The sequence below is a fragment of the Anser brachyrhynchus genome, assembly GCF_964034855.1.
Source record: "Anser brachyrhynchus genome assembly, chromosome: Z".
In the NCBI taxonomy this organism is placed as follows: Eukaryota; Metazoa; Chordata; class Aves; order Anseriformes; family Anatidae; genus Anser; species Anser brachyrhynchus.
The window spans coordinates 23,728,189-23,743,072 of NC_137697.1; the positions used below are offsets into that span (position 1 = coordinate 23,728,189).

The following is a 14,884-nucleotide window of genomic DNA, read 5'->3' on the forward strand; positions in this document are numbered from 1 at the left end:
CAGCGCGCTAAACACCTTAATTAGGAGCAGCCAGACCATCTCTTTTTTTAAGGGCTTTTGTTCCTTCTGTTGCAGTGGCAGCAGAGTTATCAAAGTGAAGTTCTTGCTGCTGTCTCTTTGACATGTAGTGCTCTGCAGCATCATTATAATGTGGTATATATTTTAGGGCAGGAGATATTGCCAGAGCATCATCTGCAGGGAAAAGCAGTGGAAGGACAATATCCTGTTAAAAATTAGGTTTGTTTGTACAAGGCAAGGAAAAAAAAAAGCCATTATAAATATAATAAGCACAGCTGGTGCTTAACCACTCTGGTGTGTGTCTGTCTCTCCTCGTGGAAATGGCTGTCTTTAGTGAGCTGCAGTGCAGCCACGGTCTGGGCTGTGGTGCCCTTCTCCCTGTGCAGATACGCGGTGCTCTGCCCTTCTCGTCCGGGTGTACCTGTATGTCCCCCTCACTGCTGGGACCTGAGGCAGCACACCGACCCTCCTCTCAGTTGTGGCACTTTGGCCTTCCTGGCTTCCAAGGTTTTCCCCCCTTGTCCTCTTCCCTTTTTCTCCCTTCGTGGTTTCAACACTGCAACCTGTTTCAGGACCTCCTTTCAGGATCTCCGTGTTTCGGCTGCCCCAGGTGGCTGTTCATTTCAATATTGCTTTGTCTGCAGAAAGTGACAGATTCTCTTCCTTTTGTTTTCACTGTTGGCACGGTTCTCTCTTGCGCTGAAGATCACATTCCCTTCTCTGTTTGTGCATCCCCCTTTGTTATCTTTCAGCATCCCTCCATCAATGAGGAGTGGCTCCAGCTACCTCTTCTTTCTCAATTCTGCCACTTTTACTTTTTCCCTAGGATCAGGCTTAGAAGCATGCCTCCTCAAGCAACTGCCTTTTTTGTAAATGTAGCCGTCTATGCAGGTAAATCTACCAGACACACAAAAACATCTCAGTTGTTTTCTCTTCCTCCACCTTTCAATGGGGCGCATAAAAATCTCTGTATATACCTTTGTACCACAGTGCAATGTGGCTTTTTTTCTGAAGGAAAAAAATAAACAAACAAAAAACCGACAACAACAAAAAAACAACTGTGTAGATGCTTCTGCCACAGGCTGAGCCCTGAGATATAGAAAAGAATCAAATTCTTAAGGACGTAAACCTCTGGGCCAATCTGATTGTAGCTTTTGAATTTGGGACTTTTTTTTTTTTAATTGTCTGCAGTTGTTTTATCCTTATTTCTATGTGGTAAAGAAATGTTGAAAATCTATCTTTATAGGGAAATAAAAATGCTGAGAGGCCACATCTACCCAAGATCTCTACAGCAAAGCAGCAATAGTGGAGCAAGATTATTTTTTAACCCCATTTTCTGCTGCCTTTATAAATCAGAGCAATATTACTCTGCTTTCTTCAGATAGAAAAAGGCATTACAGGACTGCTTTCCTTTCTGCTTTATCACGTGCTTCAGAGCTGAACAAATTGTAATAAGCAAATTATCCAATGAAAGCAATCTTTTCTTCAGTGCGCAAATGTTGTATGCTCAGGCTTACATTCTGACAGATTGCTTTTTTCCTAACAGTTTGTAATACTCTTTGGAGAGCTTATACCCATATATAAGCTCTTGATTTCCTTGCAAACAGTTTGCTTCAAGTATCTTCAGGCTGGTCATCCATTACTAGTGGGTCAGCAGCAAAAAGTGTATTCAAATACTTTGGTTTCTTTGAAATCAGGAGTGAACCATACAAAGCACTGCTCAAATATCCAGGTACTCAGGAATACAGCTATGAAGAATGTCTGAAAGGCCACTTCCACAAAAACATAGGGCATATAGAAAAGTGAATGTGGCAGAATCATGGGGTCAAGATTTAAGAAAATGCTCGAGAATAAGTATGTTCTCTTTCCTTTTTCACTCTGCTTTACTGTACATGACACTATCTTTCCTCTGATCTGTTGCCCATCTCCGCTGGACCTCCCTGGTTTATTATAAAGTATCCCCTGCAGGATGGCATTCTTGGACGAAGTACAGAAAAAGCCCTCTTTGTATAATAAAAACAATGTGAGGGAGTCATTCATTGGATTGGCATGTTGTTGTTTTTGCTGCTTGAATGGCAGATTTACTGTTCTTTGCTGTGTAGGTATTTATTGCTGAGATGGGGGAGGAAACTGAACCATAAACATCTCAGTGACTTTGAATAAAAGCTGAAGAAGTGCTGAGGTCATTCTAGCAGCTTGTGTTTGTGGAGTGCAACAGAAGGTGTTCAACAAAAGACAAATACTTGCTTCAGCCAGCTACACTAGAAATCTGCTCAATTTACATTATTAGCGATTATTTGTTTTTATGGATGAGGTACAGGAAAACAGTGCTGTTTTCAGCAAAGCTACTCTGCCTGCAATTTAGTCTTCCCAGGAAGATCCCCTCCGGCACCAATATTGAAAAAATGTGGCAGTGGCCAAAGTGTAATTGAGACCTCATTCCACTAGCCAGCCAAAAATGGTATTTTATATAATTAAGCCTCAGTCCAAGAAGCATAAAAATCTCTACATTAATTTGATTATCCATTCCAAAGAGTTGAGTAGGAGGTGGGATTAGGACAGGAGTGAACAGGAAACCCAACAAAGCCAGAAGCTGCTCTGCACTTCAGGCTTGTGTGTGCCTTTTGGGGCACTCGCCTCGCCCACTAGCAGAGACCCTTGGCTGCCCAGAAAGCAGAGCATGCACCAAAATTTGATGTAGAAAGTCAGTTTCTGTAGAATCTAATCTTCCAGTGCTTTTGTTTGAAGGTTATTCTGTATCCCAGCCCTTCCCACACTTGTACCAACACTGGGGAGAAAATACACCTTTCAAACACAAGATTATTTTGCAGTTATGCTGAAAGCTTATTTCTACCATTGCCCAACCCCTTTTATGTTGCAAAATTAACCTTTTAATTCTGTCTTCACTGGGACTTGGAATCCAGCTGTCCCAACAACATCCCAATGGTAGGACTCGCAGGCCAGAAGGCAAGAAGATTCCACAAATGTGGTATCTTAGGGTTGCAACATCTGATTTCAATTCACCTTAAAATTCAATACCTGTGAAACCTTGCCTGCTGGTAAAGTAACTTTTTGTCACCGATTTGTGAAGCTCACACCTTCTATTTGTGGCTGAGACCCAATGTGTATGAATTGCCACTGCAGCCAACATATTCTTTCAGATCAGTATATCTTTGCAACAGCCCTACTTTGAGCAGGAACTGCACCACATGGTGTCCAAAGGCCCTTTCCAGTCTAAATTATGCAGTCTTTATCTGAATTCGCATAGCAATTTAAGGTAATTGCCAAGGACCTTGTGATATATAGGATTATTGCCACACGACTCTTTTCCCATTGTGTGTCACCACGGAAGCCTAAACAGACATAGCTACCCTCAAACCAGCAGCATTATGGAGTTTTAACCATGCAACTCAAGTGCCTCGTATTCAGTCTAGGAAAGAAATCATTTATTTAATTCAGCCCTCCTTCCAAGCAGCGTCCCATGCTGTGGAAAAACAAAAACAAAAACAACACAGCTTATTGATCTGCAGTGGCTTCTGTGGTCTTGCTGAAACCAGTATGTTGTAAATTGCAAATGGATGGACCTGTCAAGAGTTGCAGTAACTGCCTGTTGTGTATGATGTGCAATCTGCATTTGCCATAATGACTTTGAGGAAGCCTGCTCAGCAGCTGTTGTGTGACAGTCAGAAGAGAAGAGAATGGGAAGGAGAGATTTTTCCCCATTGCTCCCCACTCAGTTATTCAGCCCTCTCAAACCCCCAACTGTCTAAAACAAGAAAGTGTCATCCTGACTTTCTTTAGGAGCCCTGGGGATCTGAGTGCGCCTGCTGGAGAGATAATATGTTTTCCTCCAGGCAGAATGTATCGTTCACGCTTCCCAGTACAAGTGTTTGTTTAATCTCTTTTTTAAGGGAATAATATACCAATTAGCTCAGTTTGTAGTTTGCCAGGCCTTAGTCTGTGAATGGAGACAGGTAACTCAATGTCTGTAAAAGCTGATTTGTTACATAAAAAGCTGAGTGTTGGTCTCAGAATAACAAATTGAGGTTCTTGTCATTACCCACAGCTCTGCTACCATGCTCCAAAGAAGCATCTCTTATCCCTAACTCTAACAGGAAAATAACCCTGGTACTGCCTCCTGAGCTGTTGTGAAGACTTGAAGAGTGAATTTCTGTGAACAGGGCCTCTGTTGACTGTAAAGTTTGGTGTGTTCAGACCCAGCACAGCTCCTGAAAGGTAAGGTGGTGCAACAACCACAGCTAGAAGCACAAGCACACTATTAATACTTCACATGACCAGCAGGATTGCTCCCAAGAGAAGAGAGGTGCTCACTCCACTGTGCAGGTTTCATGTCCTGAGCTAAAGCAGCCTTCCTCTCCTGCCCTGCAGCAGCTGCACCCAGGTGCGTGCTAGTGGTGGTGAGTCACAGTGCTGTGCTGCTGCACCAGGAGCAGAGACCAGGTCTTCCTCTGGGTTTGCACCCATGGGGCTTCTAATCCATACCACAAGCCCAGCTGACCCAACTTGAAGATATCTGATGGCTAACATGCTGTTAAACTTTCCCCTCTTTGCTTTTGTAGAATATGACCTGTTTTGGTCATAACTTATGCATTGTCCTTTTTTTCCTGTAAAAGGAGTTGTCACTTTTATTGAAAGAGTTTGGTTTCCCAGCAGCAATCCCTCAAGAGTCCCTCCAGAGGGGCATTCCTGAGAATCTGAACTATTGCCAGGCAGTTGGGTTTGGAAATAACTGATGTACTACTTGGTCATTTTCAGACTCTAAAAAAAGCCAGAAAACAGGCAAGCACCAACCCTGGCATCCTTATCCTGATATTTCTTGGCCCAGGGCACGCCAAAGCTCACCCTCAACCTGCCTTTCCCTTTTCTCCAATGCATACAGAGCATCTGCCAAACCTGGATCCCTTTAATGCAAGCTTCTCCTGTTCTCCCGTGGGGATTCGTCTTCATGGAAACCCACCGTGAAAACACTCCCATTTGCTGCTCTGTAATGTTGCGATGTTGTTCTTTTTTTTTAAAAAAAAAAAAAAAAAAAAAAAAAAAAAAAAAGAGGACCACCGGGGGAGCTGTTCGAGCTTGACTGAAAGGATATGGTTTGTGTCAGACATTCTCTTTGAAAGGCAGACGATTACATGGTGGTGAAGTCCCTGCAAATATTTTATGTTTTGAAGGCCATGGCCTTCATCGAGAGTAGAGGAGACCACTTTCAATTCTTCCATCTACTGGAATAGGCTTGGAAAAAGTTGGTATGGAGAGTATAGGAGTGTCACCTACCTAAAGATTGCCTTTTGAGGACAGATTTGTCCATTGAGAGTAGATGGAAAAAAAGGTGAGAAAATCACAGACTTTTGTCTGAATATCAAGGAAACCTAAATGCGGGGGTTGCAGGCAGCTGATTACAAAAGAGGAACAAAGCTATACCTGATATTTACATCCATTTCTGTTTTAAAGGATGAAATTAAAAGTGTTAATCTCGTCTATTCAGACGAGAATGTCCGTTTGCAGCAGCAGACCCAGACAGACCATGGGAACAACCTGTGACAAGACTGCTGCAGGCCACTGACCGGGAACACCCAGGAGCAACAGAAGAAAGGCAAAATGAGGGAGGTACTGGGATTAAGACCACTTGCCATACACCATGGCTTGGTGCAGCGTGTCTTGCAGGCTTTGCTAGCTCACCTGGTGGTGGGTCACCTGCTCACCCATTGATCTGGTGTCCTCCAAATGCCCTCTAGTGGCTGTGGCTCAGCCTGGGAGCCACCTGTGGAGGAAAGGAAGCACTTTGAATGCACATGCAAAGCGTTACCAGAAGGCTCATGCATGGAAAATGCCCAACGCAGGAAAATGCCCAAGACCCCAGCTCCCCTGCTGCCATCGGTGCTGTAGCACCCAACAGCTCAGCTTTCTGCTACACCAAGCAGGAAGGGGGACCAGCAGGCCAATAGTGGCAGATGCTAAATGGGCTCCCCTTGTGTTTGCTCAAGATGCTGTGTTTTTTTAAAGAACACTGCATGGGGGGAAAATTTTCTCTTCTTAACCTCTGCTTAAATGGAGATGTAGCACTCCAGACACAGGGAAAGAAGATGAGGCTCCACGTTGTCCATTGAGACAACATGGCTGGAGGCTGAAGAATAAAGAATCGTAGCATAAATATCTATTGGGTTTGCCAGAAACCCAAAAGGGTCTTTGGACAGTGAGAGCTTATTGCTGAAGGCCCTAGAGGATCACTAGGGGGAATAGTCCAAGAGAAGCAACCCACTGACATATTTCAGAGAGGGCAGGGAGTAGGAAGGGACTGACACCTGCACTTCCCTGTCATCGTGGAGCAGAGCGTTGGTTGCTGAGGTCTCAGATGTGGCTATGCAGTCTCCACTTCCAGGCAGGGGCCCTGTCTGACTAGTGGCTGAAGGTTTTGGCTTTGCCTCTGCTGCAGAAGATCGTGAGAAGTCAAATTGCTTTGATGATGACAGTCAAAACATTTGACAGTGAAACTGATTGAAAATCGCTCTCACATTCTCTCTGATTTTTTTTTAAGACCCTTGTCCTCTGATTATTATAGAGCTGCTATTTTTATCTCGCGGACCGGTATTCGCTGCCTGCTCCTTGTCTGCCTCCTGCTTAGATAACATTTGGGAGCTGTGCTTCGCTGCGCCTGTGACTGCCGAGTGTTTTTGTAATGCTGGGTTTGGTGCTGTTAAGTTCTCACACCTGCTGCAGACTTCCATGTAGGATTTTAGTCAAATCGTTTCAAACAATTGCACTGCCCATGTGTGAAGTGGCAGAGTTAAAAGAATACTGTCTCCTGCCCTGGTTCCTTTCAGCTGCAGTGGGAGTTTAAGCTGTATGGGGGAGGGACCACCTTTTGGAACATTTGTACAGCACCTAGCACAATGAGGGCCAGGAGACCTAACATTTCCCACCCCAAAGAAGTGGGGAATGAGAAAATAAGGCACTGCATCCCCATGTGAAGGCTGCCCTGATCTGAGCTATGTGTAGATGTGTAAATTACAACAGATGATGCACTTAGCAATTATGTTCTTTGCATACATAAGCAGGAACAACAGCTCCCAAACTGCCAATATCTCTCTCGATTCTCAGAGAACGGCTGCATGTCACACGGTCACACAGCAAGGGGGCTCGAGAAAATGAGAGGAAGGAATGACAGAGGAGGAAGCTTCAAATGGGGAGTTACGTCCCTTTCCAACAGGGAAATGAACAACAGCATCTTTTTTTAAAGAGACTGAATTTCACCTGCAGTTCAAACCCTATTTTTTTTTTTTTTTTTTTCGGGGAGTGTGGTGTGAGCAAGAGACATTTTAAACTACCATTGAAAGTGTAAAAGTGTCTTCAGCTACCAGTAGTTCAGTGTGCGCAGCCTGAGCTTCTCTGTATTGTGGGCTACCTTTTTGATAAATTCTGTTTTTCTGCCCTTCTCTGTACATCTCTTGGATTCCTCACCTAAAATAAAAGGAAAAATAAAAACCACACAAACAACAAAACAGCCCAAACAAAAGGGAAAAACTCCGCATTTCCTTTTCTTCTGGCAGACCACTCCCCTCCTGAGAATTTCTGCTCTTCCTCCCCTGTGCTAAATTAAGGATGTTATCCTTCCCCTCCATGTTGGCTGTGCATCGAGCGCCTCCTGCAAGCTTCGGGAAAGTCGTGAAGGGACTGCCAGAGCTGTGTGTGGCTTAGGGCTCCCAGACTGGCTTCTCCTATTAAGGGGTTACTCCAGCCCTCAGAAAGCTCCACACTGACATGGCTGATAAAGGAAGACTGCAGTTTTTACAAATGTGGTGATGCACAGATAAAATACTACATTACCTGACACACAGCCTTCTCTGAATTACGGTGCCTGCTGTCTTTTCAGCTTCCCAGCAGGCTTCGGGAAGAAGAAACTTTTGGTTTTGTCTGCATATTAAAATAGGTAGAGACTTCCAAACTCAGTCTTCCCAGACATTTGGAAGATGACATAATTTGACATGAGTCAGCATGATTGGCAGGTCAAAGCATACAGCTGGCTCTCACAGCTCAGGAGAGCCTGGTAAATTGGCAGATCTCTGAAGCTCATTGTGCCACAGCCTATGTGGTACATCTCTTGATACTCCCTCTCCTTTTACACCCAGAAAAGTTAATTTATTGTTCACATTATCTGGACAACATCAGGGCTTAGAAAGCGAGCAAGAAGACAGAAATGATGATGACCAGACCCTCCAGCAGGTAGTCACTGAAGCAATGACCCCAGGTGCAGAGGCACTCAGGGCAAGCTTTTGAAATGGCACAGCCTGTTGGGTGGTGGTGAGCTCTGTTTGAAAACTGGGCCAGAAGTATTGCAGTGGAAACAGCTGGATACTGAGTGATTTTAAAAATCTGGCTCTTGTTTAGCTGCCTCCATGGGAACTGAGCTAAATTGAAAACCTGGCCCCGACCGGGCATGCTGAGCACTTTAAAATTGGTCCTTCTGCTCTTTGGAAATTTCAGCCGATGTTGCATTCTGTCAGTGCTTGAGATTTCCTTGTTTTCAACAGGAAACTTTCTGAAGTATTACTGTTCTTTGTTCTACTTTTTTTTTTCTTTTTCTGCTGCTTTCTTTTTCAGTTAACACAAACATCAGTGATTGTCAATTTCAGAGTCTGTTCCAGGCTCTCTGTGCCAGAGTGGTTACAGCCTGCTAATTTCTTTGCTTACATAGCAAGGGTAGAAATAGCTATCTGTCACCTTTGAGCTTGCCATTTGTTGCCTTTGAATTCTAGCCTGAATAAGTGTGGGTGTCTTTCAGCCTGTAACCAGAATAAGGATAAAATTCAGGTCTTATCTGCAGTGGGAACTCTCTCCACCAAATATTCTAGCCAAGTTTGGGTCCTATTGTACTTATTGTTGTGCAAATAAAGCCTGTCCCTTCTCTGCAGCATAAACAGACAATATTGACATGGAGTACCAGGAGAAACAGGAGGTATAAATTGTTGAAGGAGCTTAGCTAAGGGTGCACAAAGCATGGATAGCTAAGATGAGAACAGTACTTAACAGATCAATTTGATATCCTTGTTCTTGTTGAACACAGCTGAACAAGTATGTTCTCTGCACACTCTGCATTCTCAGCTTTCAGCAACCATTGAAGGGTTATTAGCAAATAAAGATAAAAACAAAAAGGGGGATTTCAAACACAGGTAGAGGAACATATGACTGACATCTCTTCCAAGACTGCACCCGGCTACTTAGTTCTGATGGCTGCCAGTTGTCAAGTGAGTTCTTCTGACAGTCTGCTGCGATGCTCTCATGGGGATGGGAGCAGCATCAGGACAGAATATTTCCATCACCCGTGTCAGCTGCACACTGCTGGGAAATGGTGATCAGTGCTGTATAGTGCATTAGTGCATTTGTATGCCTGTGCCTCCAGCACAGGGATTTGAAAGCACCAGCAGCACTGGCTAGATGATGATGTCACCCTGGGCACAGTGTAAAATCCATGGGATCAAGCTGTTGAGTGTTTTCAGCAGCCCAAATCCAAAGGGCCAAGTTAATGCAGCAGGCTGAACCTGTCTTTCCACAAAGCCCTGGTCTTTGTACGGGCAGGGAGTAATTTGCTGCTTCTCTGCAGCTGAACAGGGATGGTAAACTGAGACCTGATACCAACTAGAAAGTATTCAGCTGTTTCTGCTTTGATATAAAAAGTATCAGGCCAGCCTGAATGCCTTGACTGTGTGTAGAGGAAAAATCTTCCTGTTGCTAACTCCTGTTGGTTTCCCATATTTGAAAATATCTCATACTGGGCAGTAAAGCCAAAGCTAAGAGCCTGGCAAAAGCAGGAGTGATATTACTCCTGCTCTCCCTGAATTGGTGAACCTCATGCTGAACCACTTGGGGCTGCTCTGAGGAACACATCCAGTTTCTCCTCACCCTGAATCTCAACAGACTTCATTCCTGTGGTAACACTGTCTTCGTATTTGCATGAAAGTATGGTTTGCACCACACTGAATGCTATTTAGATTGGCTATTGTGTGATAAAATCATCTCAGTGGGGGGGTAGGGGAGGGAAATCTCATCTTGTTGTTTTCCTTCAGCTGTATGAATCTTGAAAGGGTTTCTGAAAAGAAAAATCATGACAAGAAGAAGAGATGGAGGATGAGCATTGGATGCTGCTAGAGAAAAGAGTCTTTTTCTGGATAAAGTTCATCACGATTTAAACACACCTCTTTCCAGGTTAAAAACCGCATTGCCTTGTGATCTTGTGCTTATGACCACAAATTGCAGTGCAGGAGAGGCTGTCTCTCTTTCCTTTGCAAAATCTACCTCCGCTCACACAGGGTAATAGCAGTGACAGGGTGCACCCTCCGTGGGGCAGATGATGTCTGCATGTCTTTTTAGGATCTGTGCTGTGCCCTCGGACAGGAGACAAGCCCGATACTTTTAAAATGGAACATTTTCTGCATAAGACACTAAACTCACTGTCTTGTTGATATAGTTCCACCATGTTTCTTCTTTGAGTGAGTGAGTCCTGATAAAAACCTGGCATGGATTCGAAGCTTGCCTCCAATGCTGGGCTTTGCTAAGTAACCTCTTTCTGGTTAAAGTTTTGCTATGTGTGGCTTAATTCCACTTTGAAGATTTTCCATTCTGTTGCTTTGGTATCTTCAGGGTAGGGGGAGGAATGTGATCTCCAACATGTGTTCTCTGCCATTGCTATTTCTGGCTGTGAATAGTCTGCTGCTTTACAGTGACTGGGATAGTGCATTTAGTTAATGAATAGCCTGTTATGGAAGATGAGGCAGATTTCCCTACAGTGAGAGAACAATAATCTTGTGATCATTCAGTTTGTTTTTGCCTTGAGCAGTTGCAAGTTAGTGGAGTTACATGTAACTTAAGCAAGCACAGATCCATAAAGTTCAAACCATGCTTCTGTCCTTGTGCAACTTTCTGCTTCACTTGTGAAGATGAAAATACAGAGATTTGCTGCATATACTGCGGAGAAACGTGGCAGTGTGACATGATGCCCAGCATCCAAGCTAGGGGATGAAACACTCTTCCTTCAGGCACAAACATCAGCCTCATGCTTTGTCTTCATGCTGTCTGTATTTAGGTACTAGCAATTAGATATTTACACTTGCAACCCAAGAGAGCACGCTATAGCTTTTATTAGCAATGATGCAAGAATGAATCCTGGGGGACTGAGAGGTAGCAATCCTCCCCCTGAAATGACAGGAAGCCTTGAAACAAGGGGTGGAGAGATGAAACACTTCATCATGACAAGATTTACCACTCCCACCCCTGTTGTGGCTGACAATAAGATTTTGTTTGTCCCTCTCATATTGCTTTACCACCTTCATTTTAAAGTTTTGTTCAAGTGAAAAAAACAAATGACCATTGGAAAACCCCCAGAAGAACGATTATTTCCACCAATCCACATTCAACACTGCCTCTGCAGTGTGCCCTCCCAGCAGTGCATGCCATCAGGCCCTGGCTGCTGCTGAGGGACCTCTCTTGGAATAAGAACGGTGGCAGAACCTGCACGCCTATTCCGAGTGCACATAGCTCACTGAGCGTGCTGCTGAACACTGTGTGAGCAGCAATTGTGTGTGTGACGTAAAGGCCCTTCCTGCAGAAGCCCAAAAGCTCCTTTCATGGCCCCTCAGAATATTTCTTATGCCCAGACACAATGCTGCTGTTTCATCCAAGGTGATCAAACGCCAGTGCCAAAAAGCCAGGCTCAAACCAGACCCAGCAGGATAGCTCATGGATGATGCAAGTTAAAAGTGTCATTTAAAAAATAGTTATCAAGAGACTTCCTAATCAGCTGCAAAAGCATCCTCATGAGGATTGTGGCAATTAGGAATTAATCTTTGTTTGAAACAGGAAAATGTTTTCCACCGATGCTTCAAAACCTGAATGTAAACTAGGCAGCAGGTGGAGAGATTTATTTTTATGACCTCTCTGATCATGTTTGCTCTTCTCAGGAAATAGCTAGCACCAAAGAAAATTGTGAATCCCTGAATCGGCCAAGTTACTGCTATTACAGAAATTAAAATCCCGCTTCACTATAGAGCAAACAAATTAGAGAGTGAAGTGCATAATTCAAGCTCTTTGCCCCAAATTGTATGAGGGTATTAGAAACAATATTGCTGAATCACTGGGATATGGAAACACACAAAAGCAGTCACCACAGTAGATCTCACTGTTTAATAATCTTTCTGTAACTAACCAAGATACAATATAGCAGCAAGAACATACCTTTCTTGATAAATGAGATAGTAACAAATACGTCCTGGTGAAGAATTAACAAGTAAAATTAGTTTTTTTTTTTTTTATCTCTCTCTCTTTTTTTTTTTTTTTTTAAATCTCTCTACACTCTGTTACTGCCCAGAGAAATGTACTTATATTTAATCCAGCTCTGGTGCACATGACAGGAATTCTGCAGCTGTCACTGATGTTATGTACTGCAAACTTCACACATCCATTGTAAAACTGTGCTCATTACGTGAAGGAAAATGGAATACCTGAATCTTAACTGAAGTATTAATAATGAAAATGGATTATGTGCATCCTGTTTGCTGAGCAGTTACTTCAGGGGTAGGATTGATTTTGGCTATTGATTCACTGACTGAATGGCAGAACAGGTATTTGCATTCAACGTCTCTGACCTGGAGAAAGAGTCAGAAGCTTTACAAGCTTTAAGGAGAAGCTCAAGTATTTTAATTTGTTTGGTTTTAGCTATGTGAGAGTAAAATTTTATTATTTATATTACTTTTTAGAGAAAAGAAGCTCAGGAAATTTAATAATAAGAATATTATTATAAATTATTATTATTATTATTGAATATAAGAACAGCATAACTTATTTAATCAGAAGTCTCCATAACCATAAAATCCTCTGCACTGGAATGTGATCCATTTTCAGGTGTGTAGCACCATTTAGACTCTGAGGAGTCCTGTACTCTAGACAGAGAATTTAGATACTGTGTTCTCCTAACCAGGAATTGGGCTGAACCAGGGCAAACAATGATGACATCTTGACTTAGCAGGCTCTATATCATATAGCCTTGAAAGTTATCCCTTCCAAAGAAACCAGCCTGCTTTACAGAACAGGGAAGTATAAATGACAAAAACTGTTTTGTAAACAGCTGATTGCAAGGATTCCCCATTGCTCCACAAGAGAGGCAGAATCTACCCAAATTTGCTGGTGACATTTCTTATGGCGGAAAGTATTTTGGATTTTTCTTTCTAACATTAACCCCAAACATGGCATGGATCAGAGTTCTTTAATCCTTGATGCCACCAAGCTGAGTGGTGTGGTTGACATGCAGGAGGGAAGAGATGCCATCCAGAGGGACCTGGACAGGCCTGAGAGGTGGGCCTGAGAAGGAGTTAGAGGTACTGGTTGATGAGAATCTCAACATGAGTTGGCAATGTATACTTGCAGCCCAGAAAACCAACCAGATCCTGTGCTACATCAAAAGCAGCATGACCAGCAGGTGGAAGGAGGTGATTCTCCCCCTCTGCTCTCCTGAGACCCCACCTGGAGTGCTGCCTGCAGCTCTGGGGCCCCAGCACAAGAGGACATGGAAGTATTGGAATGAGCCCAGAGGGTCACAAGGATGATCAGAGGGCTGGAGCACCTCTCCTATGAAGAAAAGCCAATGGAGTTGGGTTTATTTAGCCTAGAGGAGAGGTGATTTTATGATCTGGGGTCAGGAATAAGCATGTGTTCTTTCCTTCTGCTTTCGCTTCTGTCGTCTGAAGACACAACCGCGAAGTAGAGGCACGCTCCTCAGAAGGGTCTGTCTGCACGTGAAGGAGTAAAGCCACTGGAAGCAGGAGGGAGCTGGGTCCATACAGCACGTGCCACGACCTGAGGCCTGTTATTCTGGAGGGCAGTCTGCTGTATCCAGGGCAACAGGGAATTCAGCTCCTTGCTTTCCATTGCATAAAAGAGGGGAATTGTGTTAATTCATGCTTGATGTAATGGCTGTCTGGCTGGACACCTACCACCAATAAATAATAAGCCATGGGTCAGGTATTTCTTGGGAGCTAATGGCCACCTGTGCTAAAAGCTGTCAGCTCCTGTGGTAATTCATTAAGTGATGGGAAATGGCCTTTATGTCAGTCTTTACGGCAACAGTAGAAAAGTTTTGTTTCTAATGTAGTCAGCTTTACCACACTAATGCCATTTCTAAGTGAAAACAGGAATAGCCTAAAGTCTGGAAAAATGCTGCAGACGCACAACCGCTCTTGCAAGAAACAAACAAAGAAACAAAGAAACAAAAAAACAAAAAAACACAACAGTTTGCATGAAGGATGTGTTTAAGGCCTTAAAATCTGTATATTGACTGTTGGTGTTAAATTCAGAAGCTATCCATCCCACAAAATTGATGCATCTTGGACTGGATACCAGGGGGCAGTGCAGTTTGTACCGCCTCTTATAGACATTTGACAACTGATAGGCACAGCTAGCAGAAAAGTGAATGGGAGCCATCAGGTCTGGCACGTCTGGACACTGATCAAGCTGAGTGTTTGAGGAGTCCACCCCGACAAGGCAGCCAGAGTTTCCTGACTGCAGCTTCCAAGGAGGCACAGCCCATTAAAAAAGGACAGGCTCCCACAGGTGTGAACGGACCCTACATCACCAGTTTGGCTAAGCAGCAATATGAGGCATAACTGGGCAGATTTGCTGTACAAAGGCAATAGAAGGATAATTTTTCTCATTTGTCCCTTTCTGTTCCTTCCCCTGTCCAACCCCCCTCCCACCACCACTCCCTCCTCCCCCCTTCCTCCTCTTCCCCTCCCCCCCGCCCAAAAAAGGCACCAAAAAAAACACCACAAAGAGAGTTTTCTGCAAGTAGAAATAGTGCTGTGTC

The 14,884-nt window shown here is 43.7% G+C and overlaps 1 long non-coding RNA gene across 5 annotated transcripts in view; it reads left to right on the forward strand.

The window, feature by feature from the left end:
- Positions 1 to 14,872, forward strand: part of LOC308185547 — a 36,775-nt gene extending 21,903 nt beyond the window's left edge. For 4 of the 5 annotated variants that reach the window (XR_013943455.1, XR_013943456.1, XR_013943458.1 and 1 more), the window contains exons 2-3: positions 4,085 to 4,254; positions 5,522 to 14,872. This is a non-coding gene — a long non-coding RNA (uncharacterized lncRNA). The remainder of the gene's footprint in view (positions 1 to 4,084; positions 4,255 to 5,521) is intronic. The other variant, XR_013943457.1, reaches the window with a different exon arrangement.
- The last annotated feature ends 12 nt before the right edge of the window (positions 14,873 to 14,884 follow it).